We start from the raw sequence: 20,450 nt of genomic DNA, 5'->3' as shown, positions 1-20,450 counted from the left end.
AATTGAGTACCACAGAAAGAGCCATAATACCCATTAAATATTTTAAAAATACCTTATTTACGTACGTTTTCAGACCCTTTGCTATGAGGCTGGAAATTGAGCTCAGGTCCATCCTGTTTCCATTGATCATCCTTGAGATGTTTCTTCAACTTGATTGGAGTCCACCTGTGGTAAATTCAAATGATTGGTCATTTCTGCAGCATTGAAGGTACCCAAGAACACAGTGGCTTCCATCACTCTTAAATAGAAGAAGTTTTGAACCACCAAGCCTCTTCCAAGTTCAAGCTGCACACGATAATTCCCGGCTTCTCATGTCTACCTCACATAATATCCCAAATTGAGTACCACAGAAAGAGCCATAATACCCATTAAATATTTTAAAAATACCTTATTTACGTACGTTTTCAGACCCTTTGCTATGAGGCTGGAAATTGAGCTCAGGTCCATCCTGTTTCCATTGATCATCCTTGAGATGTTTCTTCAACTTGATTGGAGTCCACCTGTGGTAAATTCAAATGATTGGTCATTTCTGCAGCATTGAAGGTACCCAAGAACACAGTGGCTTCCATCACTCTTAAATGGAAGAAGTTTTGAACCACCAAGCCTCTTCCAAGAGCCGCTGCACACAATAATTCCTGGCTTCTCAAGCCTTATTGTTTAATTAATTGACTAAGTAATTTCTGATTTCATTAGGTTCTGAGAGCGATAAATGTCCCACCCAGCCAAAGTCAGCCACACCCTTAGTATTCCACTCACTGGGTTTCCGTAGTGTATTGGTTATCACGTTCGCCTAACACGCGAAAGGTCCCCGGTTTGAGACCGGGCTGAAACACAATTTAACAAATTGGTCCTTCGCACTTTTCAGTATTTGCTATTCAGACTTGAGTTTCAGTAGTGTATTGGTTATCAAATTCGCCTCACATGCGAAAGGTCCCCGGTTCAAAACCGGGCGGAAACATTTTGTAATATTCAATATTTCCCAAAGCCCAGAGGCTAGCATTTGGTTTGAAACAGTTGAGGTTTGTCTAAACCTTGCTGTCTACCTCTCCGACCTGTGGATCAATGTTGCCGTTTTTTTGGGGACCTCCACCATGCGATCTGTATGAATAATATCCCAAATTGAGTACCACAGAAAGAGCCATAATACCCATTAAATATTTTTAAAATACCTTTTTCACGTACGTTTTCAGACCCTTTGCTGTGAGGCTAGAAATTGAGCTCAGGTCCATCCTGTTTCCATTGATCATCCTTGAGATGTTTCTTCAACTTGATTGGAGTCCACCTGTAGTAAATTCAAATGATTGGTCATTTCTGCAGCATTGAAGGTACCCAAGAACACAGTGGCTTCCATCACTCTTAAATGGAAGAAGTTTTGAACCACCAAGCCTCTTCCAAGAGCCGCTGCACACAATAATTCCCGGCATCTCAAGCCTTATTGTTTAATTAATTGACTAAGTAATTTCTGATTTCATTAGGTTCTGAGAGCGATAAATGTCCCACCCAGCCAAAGTCAGCCACACCCTTAGTATTCCACTCATTGGGTTCCGGTAGTGTAGTGGTTATCATGTTCGCCTAACACGTGGAAGGTCCCCGGTTCGAAACCGGGCAGAAACATCTTGTAATATTCAATATTTCCCAATGCCCAGAGGCTAGCATTTGGTTTGAAACAGTTGAGGTTTGTCTAAACCTTGCTGTCTACCTCTCCGACCTGTGGATCAATGTTGCTGTTTTTTTGGGGACCTCCACCATGCGATCTGTATGAATGTGACCAGACTGACAGCTTCTCTGAGCCAGGCAAATGAATTTATCATGGTCATTGTAATGGATATATCCAAAGAAATGGCAATATAATCCAAGGTAAAACAAACAAAAATGTAGATCGTTTTCTGTCATTTCAGCTGCTTGATGTGATTGTGTGATAGATTTAGTTGGCTGGCTAGCAAAGGAAAAGAAGCTAGCCTGCATAGGTACAGTGCATTCGGAAAGTTTTCAGACCCCTTACTTTTTTCCACATTTTGTTACGTTACAGCCTTATACTAAAATGGATGAAATAAAATAAAATCTATCTACACACAATACCACATAATGACAACATATAGTTTTTATTAATGAAAAAAATATTTTAAAAATACCTTATTTACATACATTTTCAGACCCTTTGCTATGAGGCTGGAAATTGAGCTCAGGTCCATCCTGTTTCCATTGATCATCCTTGAGATGTTTCTTCAACTTGATTGGAGTCCACCTGTGGTAAATTCAAATGATTGGTCATTTCTGCAGCATTGAAGGTACCCAAGAACACAGTGGCTTCCATTACTCTTAAATAGAAGAAGTTTGGAACCACCAAGCCTCTTCCAAGTTCCGGCTGCACACGATAATTCCCGGCTTCTCATGTCTACCTCACATAATATCCCAAATTGAGTACCACAGAAAGAGCCATAATACCCATTAAATATTTTAAAAATACCTTATTTACGTACGTTTTCAGACCCTTTGCTATGAGGCTGGAAATTGAGCTCAGGTCCATCCTGTTTCCATTGATCATCCTTGAGATGTTTCTTCAACTTGATTGGAGTCCACCTGTGGTAAATTCAAATGATTGGTCATTTCTGCAGCATTGAAGGTACCCAAGAACACAGTGGCTTCCATCACTCTTAAATAGAAGAAGTTTTGAACCACCAAGCCTCTTCCAAGTGCCGCTGCACACAATAATTCCCGGCTTCTCAAGCCTTATTGTTTAATTAATTGACTAAGTAATTTCTGATTTCATTAGGTTCTGAGAGCGATAAATGTCCCACCCAGCCAAAGTCAGCCACACCCTTAGTATTTCACTCATTGGGTTTCCGTAGTGTAGATGTTATCACGTTCGCAAGGTCTCCGGTTCGAGACCGGGCGGAAACACATTTTAACAAATTGGTCCTTCGCACTTCTCAGTATTTGCTATTCAGACTTTAGTTTCAGTAGTGTATTGGTTATCACGTTCGCCTCACACGCGAAAGTCAGTCACACCCTTAGTTTTCCAATCATTCGGTTTCCGTAGTGTAGTGGTTATCACGTTCGCCTCACACGCGAAAGGTCCCCGGTTCGAAACCGGGCGGAAACATTTTGTAATATTCAATATTTCCCAATGCCCAGAGGCTAGCATTTGGTTTGAAACAGTTGAGGTTTGTCTAAACCTTGCTGTCTACCTCTCCGACCTGTGGATCAATGTTGCCGTTTTTTTGGGGACCTCCACCATGCGATCTGTATGAATGTGACCAGACTGACAGCTTCTCTGAGCCAGGCAAATTCATTTATCAGGGTCATTGTAATGGATATATCCAAAGAAATGGCAATATAATCCAAGGTAAAACAAACAAAAATGTAGATCGTTTTCTGTCATTTCAGCTGCTTGATGTGATTGTGTGATATATTTAGTTGGCTGGCTAGCAAAGGAAAAGAAGCTAGCCTGCATAGTACAGTGCATTCGGAAAGTTTTCAGACCCCTTACTTTTTTCCACATTTTGTTACGTTACAGCCTTATTCTAAAATGGATGAAATAAAATAAAATCTATCTACACACAATACCACATAATGACAAAGCGATAACATATAGTTTTTATTAATGAAAAAAATATTTTAAAAATACCTTATTTACATACATTTTCAGACCCTTTGCTATGAGGCTGGAAATTGAGCTCAGGTCCATCCTGTTTCCATTGATCATCCTTGAGATGTTTCTTCAACTTGATTGGAGTCCACCTGTGTTAAATTCAAATGATTGGTCATTTCTGCAGCATTGAAGGTACCCAAGAACACAGTGGCTTCCATCACTCTTAAATAGAAGAAGTTTGGAACCACCAAGCCTCTTCCAAGTTCAAGCTGCACACGATAATTCCCGGCTTCTCATGTCTACCTCACATAATATCCCAAATTGAGTACCACAGAAAGAGCCATAATACCCATTAAATATTTTAAAAATACCTTATTTACGTACGTTTTCAGACCCTTTGCTATGAGTCTGGAAATTGAGCTCGGTTCCATCCTGTTTCCATTGATCATCCTTGAGATGTTTCTTCAACTTGATTGGAGTCCACCTGTGGTAAATTCAAATGATTGGTCATTTCTGCAGCATTGAAGGTACCCAAGAACACAGTGGCTTCCATCACTCTTAAATGGAAGAAGTTTTGAACCACCAAGCCTCTTCCAAGAGCCGCTGCACACAATAATTCCCGGCTTCTCAAGCCTTATTGTTTAATTAATTGACTAAGTAATTTCTGATTTCATTAGGTTCTGAGAGCGATAAATGTCCCACCCAGCCAAAGTCAGCCACACCCTTAGTACTCCACTCATTGGGTTTCCGTAGTGTAGTGGTTATCACGTTCGCCTAACACGCGAAAGGTCCCCGGTTCGAAACCGGGCGGAAACATTTGGTAATATTCAATATTTCCCAATGCCCAGAGGCTAGCATTTGGTTTGAAACAGTTGAGGTTTGTCTAAACCTTGCTGTCTACCTCTCCGACCTGTGGATCAATGTTGCCGTTTTTTGGGGACCTCCACCATGCGATCTGTATGAATGTGACCAGACTGACAGCTTCTCTGAGCCAGGCAAATTCATTTATCAGGGTCATTGTAATGGATATATCCAAAGAAATGGCAATATAATCCAAGGTAAAACAAACAAAAATGTAGATCGTTTTCTGTCATTTCAGCTGCTTGATGTGATTGTGTGATAGATTTAGTTGGCTGGCTAGCAAAGGAAAAGAAGCTAGCCTGCATAGGTACAGTGCATTCGGAAAGTTTTCAGACCCCTTACTTTTTTCCACATTTTGTTACGTTACAGCCTTATACTAAAATGGATGAAATAAAATAAAATCTATCTACACACAATACCACATAATGACAAAGCGATAGCATATAGTTTTTATTAATGAAAAAAATATTTTAAAAATACCTTATTTACATACATTTTCAGACCCTTTGCTATGAGACTGGAAATTGAGCTCAGGTCCATCCTGTTTCCATTGATCATCCTTGAGATGTTTCTTCAACTTGATTGGAGTCCACCTGTGGTAAATTCAAATGATTGGTCATTTCTGCAGCATTGAAGGTACCCAAGAACACAGTGGCTTCCATCACTCTTAAATGGAAGAAGTTTTGAACCACCAAGCCTCGTCCAAGAGCCGCTGCACACAATAATTCCCGGCTTCTCAAGCCTTATTGTTTAATTAATTGACTAAGTAATTTCTGATTTCATTAGGTTCTGAGAGCGATAAATGTCCCACCCAGCCCAAGTCAGCCACACCCTTAGTACGCCACTCATTGGGTTTCTGTAGTGTAGTGGTTATCACGTTCGCCTAACACGCGAAAGGTCCCCGGTTCGAGACCTGGCGGAAACACATTTTAACAGATTGGTCCTTTGCACTTCTCAGTATTTGCTATTCAGACTTTAGTTTCAGTAGTGTATTAGTTATCACGTTCGCCTCACACGCGAAAGTCAGTCACACCCTTAGTTTTCCAATAATTTGGTTTCCGTAGTGTAGTGGTTATCACGTTTGCCTCACACGTGAAAGGTCCCCGGTTTGAAACCTGGCCGAAACATTTTGTAATATTCAATATTTCCCAATGCCCAGAGGCTAGCATTTGGTTTGAAACAGTTGAGCTTTGTCTAAACCTTGCTGTCTACCTCTCCGACCTGTGGATCAATGTTGCCGTTTTTTTGGGGACCTCCACCATGCGATCTGTATGAATGTGACCAGACTGACAGCTTCTCTGAGCCAGGCAAATTCATTTATCAGGGTCATTGTAATGGATATATCCAAAGAAATGGCAATATAATCCAAGGTAAAACAAACAAAAATGTAGATCGTTTTCTGTCATTTCAGCTGCTTGATGTGATTGTGTGATAGATTTAGTTGGCTGGCTAGCAAAGGAAAAGAAGCTAGCCTGCATAGGTACAGTGCATTGGGAAAGTTTTCAGACCCCTTACTTTTTTCCACATTTTGTTTCGTTACAGCCTTATACTAAAATGGATGAAATAAAATAAAATCTATCTACACACAATACCACATAATGACAAAGCGATAACATGTAGTTTTTATTAATGAAAAAATATTTTAAAAATACCTTATTTACATACATTTTCAGACCCTTTGCTATGAGGCTGGAAATTGAGCTCAGGTCCATCCTGTTTCCATTGATCATCCTTGAGATGTTTCTTCAACTTGATTGGAGTCCACCTGTGGTAAATTCAAATGATTGGTCATTTCTGCAGCATTGAAGGTACCCAAGAACACAGTGGCTTCCATCACTCTTAAATAGAAGAAGTTTTGAACCACCAAGCCTCGTCCAAGAGCCGCTGCACACAATAATTCCCGGCTTCTCAAGCCTTATTGTTTAATTAATTGACTAAGTAATTTCTGATTTCATTAGGTTCTGAGAGCGATAAATGTCCCACCCAGCCCAAGTCAGCCACACCCTTAGTACGCCACTCATTGGGTTTCTGTAGTGTAGTGGTTATCACGTTCGCCTAACACGCGAAAGGTCCCCGGTTCGAGACCTGGCGGAAACACATTTTAACAGATTGGTCCTTTGCACTTCTCAGTATTTGCTATTCAGACTTTAGTTTCAGTAGTGTATTAGTTATCACGTTCGCCTCACACGCGAAAGTCAGTCACACCCTTAGTTTTCCAATAATTTGGTTTCCGTAGTGTAGTGGTTATCACGTTTGCCTCACACGTGAAAGGTCCCCGGTTTGAAACCTGGCCGAAACATTTTGTAATATTCAATATTTCCCAATGCCCAGAGGCTAGCATTTGGTTTGAAACAGTTGAGCTTTGTCTAAACCTTGCTGTCTACCTCTCCGACCTGTGGATCAATGTTGCCGTTTTTTTGGGGACCTCCACCATGCGATCTGTATGAATGTGACCAGACTGACAGCTTCTCTGAGCCAGGCAAATTCATTTATCAGGGTCATTGTAATGGATATATCCAAAGAAATGGCAATATAATCCAAGGTAAAACAAACAAAAATGTAGATCGTTTTCTGTCATTTCAGCTGCTTGATGTGATTGTGTGATAGATTTAGTTGGCTGGCTAGCAAAGGAAAAGAAGCTAGCCTGCATAGGTACAGTGCATTGGGAAAGTTTTCAGACCCCTTACTTTTTTCCACATTTTGTTTCGTTACAGCCTTATACTAAAATGGATGAAATAAAATAAAATCTATCTACACACAATACCACATAATGACAAAGCGATAACATGTAGTTTTTATTAATGAAAAAATATTTTAAAAATACCTTATTTACATACATTTTCAGACCCTTTGCTATGAGGCTGGAAATTGAGCTCAGGTCCATCCTGTTTCCATTGATCATCCTTGAGATGTTTCTTCAACTTGATTGGAGTCCACCTGTGGTAAATTCAAATGATTGGTCATTTCTGCAGCATTGAAGGTACCCAAGAACACAGTGGCTTCCATCACTCTTAAATAGAAGAAGTTTGGAACCACCAAGCCTCTTCCATGTTCCGGCTGCACACAATAATTACCGGCTTCTCATGTCTACCTCACATAATATCCCAAATTGAGTACCACAGAAAGAGCCATAATACCCATTAAATATTTTAAAAATACCTTATTTACGTACGTTTTCAGACCCTTTGCTATGAGGCTGGAAATTGAGCTCAGGTCCATCCTGTTTCCATTGATCATCCTTGAGGTGTTTCTTCAACTTGATTGGAGTCCACCTGTGGTAAATTCAAATGATTAGTCATTTCTGCAGCATTGAAGGCACCCAAGAACACAGTGGCTTCCATCACTCTTAAATGGAAGAAGTTTGGAACCACCAAGCCTCTTCCAAGTTCCGGCTGCACACGATAATTCCCGGCTTTTCATGTCTACCTCACATAATATCCCAAATTGAGTTCCACAGAAAGAGCCATAATACACATTAAATATTTTAAAAATACCTTATTTACGTAAGTTTTCAGACCCTTTGCTATGAGGCTGGAAATTGAGCTCAGGTCCATCCTGTTTCCATTGATCATCCTTGAGATGTTTCTTCAACTTGATTGGAGTCCACCTGTGGTAAATTCAAATGATTGGTCATTTCTGCAGCATTGAAGGTACCCAAGAACACAGTGGCTTCCATCACTCTTAAATGGAAGAAGTTTTGAACCAGTGTAGTGGTTATCACGTTTGCCTCACACGCGAAAGGTCCCCGGTTCGAAACCGGGCGGAAACATCTTGTAATATTCAATATTTCCCAATGCCCAGAGGCTAGCATTTGGTTTGAAACAGTTGAGGTTTGTCTAAACCTTGCTGTCTACCTCTCCGACCTGTGGATCAATGTTGCCGTTTTTTGGGGACCTCCACCATGCGATCTGTATGAATGTGACCAGACTGACAGCTTCTCTGAGCCAGGCAAATTCATTTATCAGGGTCATTGTAATGGATATATCCAAAGAAATGGCAATATAATCCAAGGTAAAACAAACAAAAATGTAGATCGTTTTCTGTCATTTCAGCTGCTTGATGTGATTGTGTGATAGATTTAGTTGGCTGGCTAGCAAAGGAAAAGAAGCTAGCCTGCATAGGTACAGTGCATTCGGAAAGTTTTCAGACCCCTTACTTTTTTCCACATTTTGTTACGTTACAGCCTTATACTAAAATGGATGAAATAAAATAAAATCTATCTACACACAATACCACATAATGACAAAGCGATAGCATATAGTTTTTATTAATGAAAAAAATATTTTAAAAATACCTTATTTACATACATTTTCAGACCCTTTGCTATGAGACTGGAAATTGAGCTCAGGTCCATCCTGTTTCCATTGATCATCCTTGAGATGTTTCTTCAACTTGATTGGAGTCCACCTGTGGTAAATTCAAATGATTGGTCATTTCTGCAGCATTGAAGGTACCCAAGAACACAGTGGCTTCCATCACTCTTAAATGGAAGAAGTTTTGAACCACCAAGCCTCGTCCAAGAGCCGCTGCACACAATAATTCCCGGCTTCTCAAGCCTTATTGTTTAATTAATTGACTAAGTAATTTCTGATTTCATTAGGTTCTGAGAGCGATAAATGTCCCACCCAGCCCAAGTCAGCCACACCCTTAGTACGCCACTCATTGGGTTTCTGTAGTGTAGTGGTTATCACGTTCGCCTAACACGCGAAAGGTCCCCGGTTCGAGACCTGGCGGAAACACATTTTAACAGATTGGTCCTTTGCACTTCTCAGTATTTGCTATTCAGACTTTAGTTTCAGTAGTGTATTAGTTATCACGTTCGCCTCACACGCGAAAGTCAGTCACACCCTTAGTTTTCCAATAATTTGGTTTCCGTAGTGTAGTGGTTATCACGTTTGCCTCACACGTGAAAGGTCCCCGGTTTGAAACCTGGCCGAAACATTTTGTAATATTCAATATTTCCCAATGCCCAGAGGCTAGCATTTGGTTTGAAACAGTTGAGCTTTGTCTAAACCTTGCTGTCTACCTCTCCGACCTGTGGATCAATGTTGCCGTTTTTTTGGGGACCTCCACCATGCGATCTGTATGAATGTGACCAGACTGACAGCTTCTCTGAGCCAGGCAAATTCATTTATCAGGGTCATTGTAATGGATATATCCAAAGAAATGGCAATATAATCCAAGGTAAAACAAACAAAAATGTAGATCGTTTTCTGTCATTTCAGCTGCTTGATGTGATTGTGTGATAGATTTAGTTGGCTGGCTAGCAAAGGAAAAGAAGCTAGCCTGCATAGGTACAGTGCATTGGGAAAGTTTTCAGACCCCTTACTTTTTTCCACATTTTGTTTCGTTACAGCCTTATACTAAAATGGATGAAATAAAATAAAATCTATCTACACACAATACCACATAATGACAAAGCGATAACATGTAGTTTTTATTAATGAAAAAATATTTTAAAAATACCTTATTTACATACATTTTCAGACCCTTTGCTATGAGGCTGGAAATTGAGCTCAGGTCCATCCTGTTTCCATTGATCATCCTTGAGATGTTTCTTCAACTTGATTGGAGTCCACCTGTGGTAAATTCAAATGATTGGTCATTTCTGCAGCATTGAAGGTACCCAAGAACACAGTGGCTTCCATCACTCTTAAATAGAAGAAGTTTGGAACAACCAAGCCTCTTCCATGTTCCGGCTGCACACAATAATTACCGGCTTCTCATGTCTACCTCACATAATATCCCAAATTGAGTACCACAGAAAGAGCCATAATACCCATTAAATATTTTAAAAATACCTTATTTACGTACGTTTTCAGACCCTTTGCTATGAGGCTGGAAATTGAGCTCAGGTCCATCCTGTTTCCATTGATCATCCTTGAGATGTTTCTTCAACTTGATTGGAGTCCACCTGTGGTAAATTCAAATGATTAGTCATTTCTGCAGCATTGAAGGCACCCAAGAACACAGTGGCTTCCATCACTCTTAAATGGAAGAAGTTTGGAACCACCAAGCCTCTTCCAAGTTCCGGCTGCACACGATAATTCCCGGCTTTTCATGTCTACCTCACATAATATCCCAAATTGAGTTCCACAGAAAGAGCCATAATACACATTAAATATTTTAAAAATACCTTATTTACGTAAGTTTTCAGACCCTTTGCTATGAGGCTGGAAATTGAGCTCAGGTCCATCCTGTTTCCATTGATCATCCTTGAGATGTTTCTTCAACTTGATTGGAGTCCACCTGTGGTAAATTCAAATGATTGGTCATTTCTGCAGCATTGAAGGTACCCAAGAACACAGTGGCTTCCATCACTCTTAAATGGAAGAAGTTTTGAACCAGTGTAGTGGTTATCACGTTTGCCTCACACGCGAAAGGTCCCCGGTTCGAAACCGGGCGGAAACATCTTGTAATATTCAATATTTCCCAATGCCCAGAGGCTAGCATTTGGTTTGAAACAGTTGAGGTTTGTCTAAACCTTGCTGTCTACCTCTCCGACCTGTGGATCAATGTTGCCGTTTTTTGGGGACCTCCACCATGCGATCTGTATGAATGTGACCAGACTGACAGCTTCTCTGAGCCAGGCAAATTCATTTATCAGGGTCATTGTAATGGATATATCCAAAGAAATGGCAATATAATCCAAGGTAAAACAAACAAAAATGTAGATCGTTTTCTGTCATTTCAGCTGCTTGATGTGATTGTGTGATAGATTTAGTTGGCTGGCTAGCAAAGGAAAAGAAGCTAGCCTGCATAGGTACAGTGCATTCGGAAAGTTTTCAGACCCCTTACTTTTTTCCACATTTTGTTACGTTACAGCCTTATACTAAAATGGATGAAATAAAATAAAATCTATCTACACACAATACCACATAATGACAAAGCGATAGCATATAGTTTTTATTAATGAAAAAAATATTTTAAAAATACCTTATTTACATACATTTTCAGACCCTTTGCTATGAGACTGGAAATTGAGCTCAGGTCCATCCTGTTTCCATTGATCATCCTTGAGATGTTTCTTCAACTTGATTGGAGTCCACCTGTGGTAAATTCAAATGATTGGTCATTTCTGCAGCATTGAAGGTACCCAAGAACACAGTGGCTTCCATCACTCTTAAATGGAAGAAGTTTTGAACCACCAAGCCTCGTCCAAGAGACGCTGCACACAATAATTCCCGGCTTCTCAAGCCTTATTGTTTAATTAATTGACTAAGTAATTTCTGATTTCATTAGGTTCTGAGAGCGATAAATGTCCCACCCAGCCCAAGTCAGCCACACCCTTAGTACGCCACTCATTGGGTTTCTGTAGTGTAGTGGTTATCACGTTCGCCTAACACGCGAAAGGTCCCCGGTTCAAGACCGGGCGGAAACACATTTTAACAGATTGGTCCTTTGCACTTCTCAGTATTTGCTATTCAGACTTTAGTTTCAGTAGTGTATTAGTTATCACGTTCGCCTCACACGCGAAAGTCAGTCACACCCTTAGTTTTCCAATAATTTGGTTTCCGTAGTGTAGTGGTTATCACGTTTGCCTCACACGTGAAAGGTCCCCGGTTTGAAACCTGGCCGAAACATTTTGTAATATTCAATATTTCCCAATGCCCAGAGGCTAGCATTTGGTTTGAAACAGTTGAGCTTTGTCTAAACCTTGCTGTCTACCTCTCCGACCTGTGGATCAATGTTGCCGTTTTTTTGGGGACCTCCACCATGCGATCTGTATGAATGTGACCAGACTGACAGCTTCTCTGAGCCAGGCAAATTCATTTATCAGGGTCATTGTAATGGATATATCCAAAGAAATGGCAATATAATCCAAGGTAAAACAAACAAAAATGTAGATCGTTTTCTGTCATTTCAGCTGCTTGATGTGATTGTGTGATAGATTTAGTTGGCTGGCTAGCAAAGGAAAAGAAGCTAGCCTGCATAGGTACAGTGCATTGGGAAAGTTTTCAGACCCCTTACTTTTTTCCACATTTTGTTTCGTTACAGCCTTATACTAAAATGGATGAAATAAAATAAAATCTATCTACACACAATACCACATAATGACAAAGCGATAGCATATAGTTTTTATTAATGAAAAAATATTTTAAAAATACCTTATTTACATACATTTTCAGACCCTTTGCTATGAGGCTGGAAATTGAGCTCAGGTCCATCCTGTTTCCATTGATCATCCTTGAGATGTTTCTTCAACTTGATTGGAGTCCACCTGTGGTAAATTCAAATGATTAGTCATTTCTGCAGCATTGAAGGCACCCAAGAACACAGTGGCTTCCATCACTCTTAAATGGAAGAAGTTTGGAACCACCAAGCCTCTTCCAAGTTCCGGCTGCACACGATAATTCCCGGCTTTTCATGTCTACCTCACATAATATCCCAAATTGAGTTCCACAGAAAGAGCCATAATACACATTAAATATTTTAAAAATACCTTATTTACGTAAGTTTTCAGACCCTTTGCTATGAGGCTGGAAATTGAGCTCAGGTCCATCCTGTTTCCATTGATCATCCTTGAGATGTTTCTTCAACTTGATTGGAGTCCACCTGTGGTAAATTCAAATGATTGGTCATTTCTGCAGCATTGAAGGTACCCAAGAACACAGTGGCTTCCATCACTATTAAATGGAAGAAGTTTTGAACCAGTGTAGTGGTTATCACGTTCGCCTCACACGCGAAAGGTCCCCGGTTCGAAACCGGGCGGAAACATCTTGTAATATTCAATATTTCCCAATGCCCAGAGGCTAGCATTTGGTTTGAAACAGTTGAGGTTTGTCTAAACCTTGCTGTCTACCTCTCCGACCTGTGGATCAATGTTGCCGTTTTTTGGGGACCTCCACCATGCGATCTGTATGAATGTGACCAGACTGACAGCTTCTCTGAGCCAGGCAAATTCATTTATCAGGGTCATTGTAATGGATATATCCAAAGAAATGGCAATATAATCCAAGGTAATTTCAGCTGCTTGATGTGATTGTGTGATAGATTTAGTTGGCTGGCTAGCAAAGGAAAAGAAGCTAGCCTGCATAGGTACAGTGCATTCGGAAAGTTTTCAGACCCCTTACTTTTTTCCACATTTTGTTTCGTTACAGCCTTATACTAAAATGGATGAAATAAAATAAAATCTATCTACACACAATACCACATAATGACAAAGCGATAGCATATAGTTTTTATTAATGAAAAAAATATTTTAAAAATACCTTATTTACATACATTTTCAGACCCTTTGCTATGAGGCTGGAAATTGAGCTCAGGTCCATCCTGTTTCCATTGATCATCCTTGAGATGTTTCTTCAACTTGATTGGAGTCCACCTGTGGTAAATTCAAATGATTGGTCATTTCTGCAGCATTGAAGGTACCCAAGAACACAGTGGCTTCCATCACTCTTAAATGGAAGAAGTTTTGAACCACCAAGCCTCTTCCAAGAGCCGCTGCACACAATAATTCCCGGCTTCTCAAGCCTTATTGTTTAATTAATTGACTAAGTAATTTCTGATTTCATTAGGTTCTGAGAGCGACAAATGTCCCACCCAGCCAAAGTCAGTCACACCCTTAGTTTTCCAATCATTCGGTTTCCGTAGTGTAGTGGTTATCACGTTCGCCTCACACGCGAAAGGTCCCCGGTTCGAGACCGGGTGGAAACACATTTTAACAGATTGGTCCTTCGCACTTCTCAGTATTTGCTATTCAGACTTTAGTTTCAGTAGTTTATTGGTTATCACGTTCGCCTCACACGCGAAAGTCAGTCACACCCTTAGTTTTCCAATCATTCGGTTTCCGTAGTGTAGTGGTTATCACGTTTGCCTCACACGCGAAAGGTCCCCGGTTCGAAACCGGGTGGAAACATTTTGTAATATTCAATATTTCCCAATGCCCAGAGGCTAGCATTTGGTTTGAAACAGTTGACGTTTGTCTAAACCTTGCTGTCTACCTCTCCGACCAGTGGATCAATGTTGCCGTTTTTTTGGGGACCTCCACCATGCGATCTGTATGAATGTGACCAGACTGACAGCTTCTCTGAGCCAGGCAAATTCATTTATCAGGGTCATTGTAATGGATATATCCAAAGAAATGGCAATATAATCCAAGGTAAAACAAACAAAAATGTAGATCGTTTTCTGTCATTTCAGCTGCTTGATGTGATTGTGTGATAGATTTAGTTGGCTGGCTAGCAAAGGAAAAGAAGCTAGCCTGCATAGGTACAGTGCATTCGGAAAGTTTTCAGACCCCTTACTTTTTTCCACATTTTGTTTCGTTACAGCCTTATACTAAAATGGATGAAATAAAATAAAATCTATCTACACACAATACCACATAATGACAAAGCGATAACATATAGTTTTTATTAATGAAAAAATATTTTAAAAATACCTTATTTACATACATTTTCAGACCCTTTGCTATGAGGCTGGAAATTGAGCTCAGGTCCATCCTGTTTCCATTGATCATCCTTGAGATGTTTCTTCAACTTGATTGGAGTCCACCTGTGGTAAATTCAAATTATTGGTCATTTCTGCAGCATTGAAGGTACCCAAGAACACAGTGGCTTCCATCACTCTTAAATAGAAGAAGTTTGGAACCACCAAGCCTCTTCCATGTTCCGGCTGCACACAATAATTACCGGCTTCTCATGTCTACCTCACATAATATCCCAAATTGAGTACCACAGAAAGAGCCATAATACCCATTAAATATTTTAAAAATACCTTATTTACGTACGTTTTCAGACCCTTTGCTATGAGGCTGGAAATTGAGCTCAGGTCCATCCTGTTTCCATTGATCATCCTTGAGATGTTTCTTCAACTTGATTGGAGTCCACCTGTGGTAAATTCAAATGATTAGTCATTTCTGCAGCATTGAAGGCACCCAAGAACACAGTGGCTTCCATCACTCTTAAATGGAAGAAGTTTGGAACCACCAAGCCTCTTCCAAGTTCCGGCTGCACACGATAATTCCCGGCTTTTCATGTCTACCTCACATAATATCCCAAATTGAGTTCCACAGAAAGAGCCATAATACACATTAAATATTTTAAAAATACCTTATTTACGTAAGTTTTCAGACCCTTTGCTATGAGGCTGGAAATTGAGCTCAGGTCCATCCTGTTTCCATTGATCATCCTTGAGATGTTTCTTCAACTTGATTGGAGTCCACCTGTGGTAAATTCAAATGATTGGTCATTTCTGCAGCATTGAAGGTACCCAAGAACACAGTGGCTTCCATCACTCTTAAATGGAAGAAGTTTTGAACCAGTGTAGTGGTTATCACGTTTGCCTCACACGCGAAAGGTCCCCGGTTCGAAACCGGGCGGAAACATCTTGTAATATTCAATATTTCCCAATGCCCAGAGGCTAGCATTTGGTTTGAAACAGTTGAGGTTTGTCTAAACCTTGCTGTCTACCTCTCCGACCTGTGGATCAATGTTGCCGTTTTTTGGGGACCTCCACCATGCGATCTGTATGAATGTGACCAGACTGACAGCTTCTCTGAGCCAGGCAAATTCATTTATCAGGGTCATTGTAATGGATATATCCAAAGAAATGGCAATATAATCCAAGGTAAAACAAACAAAAATGTAGATCGTTTTCTGTCATTTCAGCTGCTTGATGTGATTGTGTGATAGATTTAGTTGGCTGGCTAGCAAAGGAAAAGAAGCTAGCCTGCATAGGTACAGTGCATTCGGAAAGTTTTCAGACCCCTTACTTTTTTCCACATTTTGTTACGTTACAGCCTTATACTAAAATGGATGAAATAAAATAAAATCTATCTACACACAATACCACATAATGACAAAGCGATAGCATATAGTTTTTATTAATGAAAAAAATATTTTAAAAATACCTTATTTACATACATTTTCAGACCCTTTGCTATGAGACTGGAAATTGAGCTCAGGTCCATCCTGTTTCCATTGATCATCCTTGAGATGTTTCTTCAACTTGATTGGAGTCCACCTGTGGTAAATTCAAATGATTGGTCATTTCTGCAGCATTGAAGGTACCCAAGAACACAGTGGCTTCCATCACTCTTAAATGGAAGAAGTTTTGAACCACCAAGCCTCGTCCAAGAGCCGCTGCACACAATAATTCCCGGCTTCTCAAGCCTTATTGTTTAATTAATTGACTAAGTAATTTCTGATTTCATTAGATTCTGAGAGCGATAAATGTCCCACCCAGCCCAAGTCAGCCACACCCTTAGTACGCCACTCATTGGGTTTCTGTAGTGTAGTGGTTATCACGTTCGCCTAACACGCGAAAGGTCCCCGGTTCGAGACCGGGCGGAAACACATTTTAACAGATTGGTCCTTTGCACTTCTCAGTATTTGCTATTCAGACTTTAGTTTCAGTAGTGTATTAGTTATCACGTTCGCCTCACACGCGAAAGTCAGTCACACCCTTAGTTTTCCAATAATTTGGTTTCCGTAGTGTAGTGGTTATCACGTTTGCCTCACACGTGAAAGGTCCCCGGTTTGAAACCTGGCCGAAACATTTTGTAATATTCAATATTTCCCAATGCCCAGAGGCTAGCATTTGGTTTGAAACAGTTGAGCTTTGTCTAAACCTTGCTGTCTACCTCTCCGACCTGTGGATCAATGTTGCCGTTTTTTTGGGGACCTCCACCATGCGATCTGTATGAATGTGACCAGACTGACAGCTTCTCTGAGCCAGGCAAATTCATTTATCAGGGTCATTGTAATGGATATATCCAAAGAAATGGCAATATAATCCAAGGTAAAACAAACAAAAATGTAGATCGTTTTCTGTCATTTCAGCTGCTTGATGTGATTGTGTGATAGATTTAGTTGGCTGGCTAGCAAAGGAAAAGAAGCTAGCCTGCATAGGTACAGTGCATTGGGAAAGTTTTCAGACCCCTTACTTTTTTCCACATTTTGTTTCGTTACAGCCTTATACTAAAATGGATGAAATAAAATAAAATCTATCTACACACAATACCACATAATGACAAAGCGATAACATATAGTTTTTATTAATGAAAAAATATTTTAAAAATACCTTATTTACATACATTTTCAGACCCTTTGCTATGAGGCTGGAAATTGAGCTCAGGTCCATCCTGTTTCCATTGATCATCCTTGAGATGTTTCTTCAACTTGATTGGAGTCCACCTGTGGTAAATTCAAATGATTGGTCATTTCTGCAGCATTGAAGGTACCCAAGAACACAGTGGCTTCCATCACTCTTAAATAGAAGAAGTTTGGAACCACCAAGCCTCTTCCATGTTCCGGCTGCACACAATAATTACCGGCTTCTCATGTCTACCTCACATAATATCCCAAATTGAGTACCACAGAAAGAGCCATAATACCCATTAAATATTTTAAAAATACCTTATTTACGTACGTTTTCAGACCCTTTGCTATGAGGCTGGAAATTGAGCTCAGGTCCATCCTGTTTCCATTGATCATCCTTGAGATGTTTCTTCAACTTGATTGGAGTCCACCTGTGGTAAATTCAAATGATTAGTCATTTCTGCAGCATTGAAGGCACCCAAGAACACAGTGGCTTCCATCACTCTTAAATGGAAGAAGTTTGGAACCACCAAGCCTCTTCCAAGTTCCGGCTGCACACGATAATTCCCGGCTTTTCATGTCTACCTCACATAATATCCCAAATTGAGTTCCACAGAAAGAGCCATAATACACATTAAATATTTTAAAAATACCTTATTTACGTAAGTTTTCAGACCCTTTGCTATGAGGCTGGAAATTGAGCTCAGGTCCATCCTGTTTCCATTGATCATCCTTGAGATGTTTCTTCAACTTGATTGGAGTCCACCTGTGGTAAATTCAAATGATTGGTCATTTCTGCAGCATTGAAGGTACCCAAGAACACAGTGGCTTCCATCACTCTTAAATGGAAGAAGTTTTGAACCACCAAGCCTCTTCCAAGAGCCGCTGCACACAATAATTCCCGGCTTCTCAAGCCTTATTGTTTAATTAATTGACTAAGTAATTTCTGATTTCATTAGGTTCTGAGAGCGACAAATGTCCCACCCAGCCAAAGTCAGTCACACCCTTAGTTTTCCAATCATTCGGTTTCCGTAGTGTAGTGGTTATCACGTTCGCCTCACACGCGAAAGGTCCCCGGTTCGAGACCGGGTGGAAACACATTTTAACAGATTGGTCCTTCGCACTTCTCAGTATTTGCTATTCAGACTTTAGTTTCAGTAGTTTATTGGTTATCACGTTCGCCTCACACGCGAAAGTCAGTCACACCCTTAGTTTTCCAATCATTCGGTTTCCGTAGTGTAGTGGTTATCACGTTCGCCTCACACGCGAAAGGTCCCTGGTTCGAAACCGGGTGGAAACATTTTGTAATATTCAATATTTCCCAATGCCCAGAGGCTAGCATTTGGTTTGAAACAGTTGACGTTTGTCTAAACCTTGCTGTCTACCTCTCCGACCAGTGGATCAATGTTGCCGTTTTTTTGGGGACCTCCACCATGCGATCTGTATGAATGTGACCAGACTGACAGCTTCTCTGAGCCAGGCAAATTCATTTATCAGGGTCATTGTAATGGATATATCCAAAGAAATGGCAATATAATCCAAGGTAAAACAAACAAAAATGTAGATCGTTTTCTGTCATTTCAGCTGCTTGATGTGATTGTGTGATAGATTTAGTTGGCTGGCTAGCAAAGGAAAAGAAGCTAGCCTGCATAGGTACAGTGCATTCGGAAAGTTTTCAGACCCCTTACTTTTTTCCACATTTTGTTACGTTACAGCCTTATACTAAAATGGATGAAATAAAATAAAATCTATCTACACACAATACCACATAATGACAAAGCGATAACATATAGTTTTTATTAATGAAAAAAATATTTTAAAAATACCTTATTTACATACATTTTCAGACCCTTTGCTATGAGGCTGGAAATTGAGCTCAGTTCCATCCTGTTTCCATTGATCATCCTTGAGATGTTTCTTCAACTTGATTGGAATCCACCTGTGGTAAATTCAAATGATTGGTCATTTCTGCAGCATTGAAGGTACCCAAGAACACAGTGGCTTCCATCACTCTTAAATAGAAGAAGTTTGGAACCACCAAGCCTCTTCCAAGTTCCGGCTGCACACGATAATTCCCGGCTTCTCATGTCTACCTCACATAATATCCCAAATTGAGTACCACAGAAAGAGCCATTATACCCATTAAATATTTTAAAAATACCTTATTTACGTACGTTTTCAGACCCTTTGCTATGAGGCTGGAAATTGAGCTCAGGTCCATCCTGTTTCCATTGATCATCCTTGAGATGTTTCTTCAACTTGATTGGAGTCCACCTGTGGTAAATTCAAATGATTGGTCATTTCTGCAGCATTGAAGGTACCCAAGAACACAGTGGCTTCCATCACTCTTAAATGGAAGAAGTTTTGAACCACCAAGCCTCTTCCAAGAGCCGCTGCACACAATAATTCCCGGCTTCTCAAGCCTTATTGTTTAATTAATTGACTAAGTAATTTCTGATTTCATTAGGTTCTGAGAGCGATAAATGTCCCACCCAGCCAAAGTCAGCCACACCCTTAGTACTCCACTCATTGGGTTTCCGTAGTGTACTGGTTATCACGTTCGGCTAACACGCGAAAGGTCCCCGTTTCGAGACCGGGCGGAAACACATTTTAACAGATTGGTCCTTCGCACTTCTCAGTATTTGCTATTCAGACTTTAGTTTCAGTAGTGTATTGGTTATCACGTTCGCCTCACACGCGAAAGTCAGTCACACCCTTAGTTTACCAATCATTCAGTTTCTGTAGTGTAGTGGTTATCACGTTCGCCTCACACGCGAAAGGTCCCCGGTTCAAAACCGGGTGGAAACATTTTGTAATATTCAATATTTCCCAATGCCCAGAGGCTAGCATTTGGTTTGAAACAGTTGAGGTTTGTCTAAACCTTGCTGTCTACCTCTCCGACCAGTGGATCAATGTTGCCGTTTTTTTGGGGACCTCCACCATGCGATCTGTAT

The 20,450-nt window shown here is 40.3% G+C and overlaps 12 non-coding genes across 12 annotated transcripts; all 12 read left to right on the top strand.

Moving 5' to 3' along the window:
• The first annotated feature begins 3,030 nt into the window (after positions 1 to 3,030).
• trnav-cac lies at positions 3,031 to 3,103 on the top strand. The gene has a single exon. It is a non-coding gene; the product is annotated as a tRNA-Val (tRNA).
• A 1,232-nt stretch (positions 3,104 to 4,335) lies between these two features.
• On the top strand, positions 4,336 to 4,408 carry trnav-aac. Its single transcript has one exon. It is a non-coding gene; the product is annotated as a tRNA-Val (tRNA).
• An 897-nt stretch (positions 4,409 to 5,305) lies between these two features.
• On the top strand, positions 5,306 to 5,378 carry trnav-aac. The gene has a single exon. It is a non-coding gene; the product is annotated as a tRNA-Val (tRNA).
• A 1,099-nt stretch (positions 5,379 to 6,477) lies between these two features.
• Positions 6,478 to 6,550, top strand: trnav-aac. The gene has a single exon. It is a non-coding gene; the product is annotated as a tRNA-Val (tRNA).
• Positions 6,551 to 9,119: 2,569 nt separating this feature from the next.
• trnav-aac lies at positions 9,120 to 9,192 on the top strand. The gene has a single exon. It is a non-coding gene; the product is annotated as a tRNA-Val (tRNA).
• Positions 9,193 to 11,761: 2,569 nt separating this feature from the next.
• On the top strand, positions 11,762 to 11,834 carry trnav-aac. Its single transcript has one exon. It is a non-coding gene; the product is annotated as a tRNA-Val (tRNA).
• A 2,203-nt stretch (positions 11,835 to 14,037) lies between these two features.
• Positions 14,038 to 14,110, top strand: trnav-cac. The gene has a single exon. It is a non-coding gene; the product is annotated as a tRNA-Val (tRNA).
• Positions 14,111 to 14,239: 129 nt separating this feature from the next.
• On the top strand, positions 14,240 to 14,312 carry trnav-cac. Its single transcript has one exon. It is a non-coding gene; the product is annotated as a tRNA-Val (tRNA).
• A 2,367-nt stretch (positions 14,313 to 16,679) lies between these two features.
• trnav-aac lies at positions 16,680 to 16,752 on the top strand. The gene has a single exon. It is a non-coding gene; the product is annotated as a tRNA-Val (tRNA).
• A 1,769-nt stretch (positions 16,753 to 18,521) lies between these two features.
• trnav-cac lies at positions 18,522 to 18,594 on the top strand. Its single transcript has one exon. It is a non-coding gene; the product is annotated as a tRNA-Val (tRNA).
• A 129-nt stretch (positions 18,595 to 18,723) lies between these two features.
• Positions 18,724 to 18,796, top strand: trnav-cac. The gene has a single exon. It is a non-coding gene; the product is annotated as a tRNA-Val (tRNA).
• A 1,435-nt stretch (positions 18,797 to 20,231) lies between these two features.
• Positions 20,232 to 20,304, top strand: trnav-cac. The gene has a single exon. It is a non-coding gene; the product is annotated as a tRNA-Val (tRNA).
• Positions 20,305 to 20,450: the final 146 nt, after the last annotated feature.

This window comes from Oncorhynchus mykiss, unplaced genomic scaffold (genome assembly GCF_013265735.2).
Source record: "Oncorhynchus mykiss isolate Arlee unplaced genomic scaffold, USDA_OmykA_1.1 un_scaffold_557, whole genome shotgun sequence".
Lineage (NCBI taxonomy): Eukaryota > Metazoa > Chordata > Actinopteri > Salmoniformes > Salmonidae > Oncorhynchus > Oncorhynchus mykiss.
This window is presented reverse-complemented; position numbering and strand designations above follow the sequence as displayed.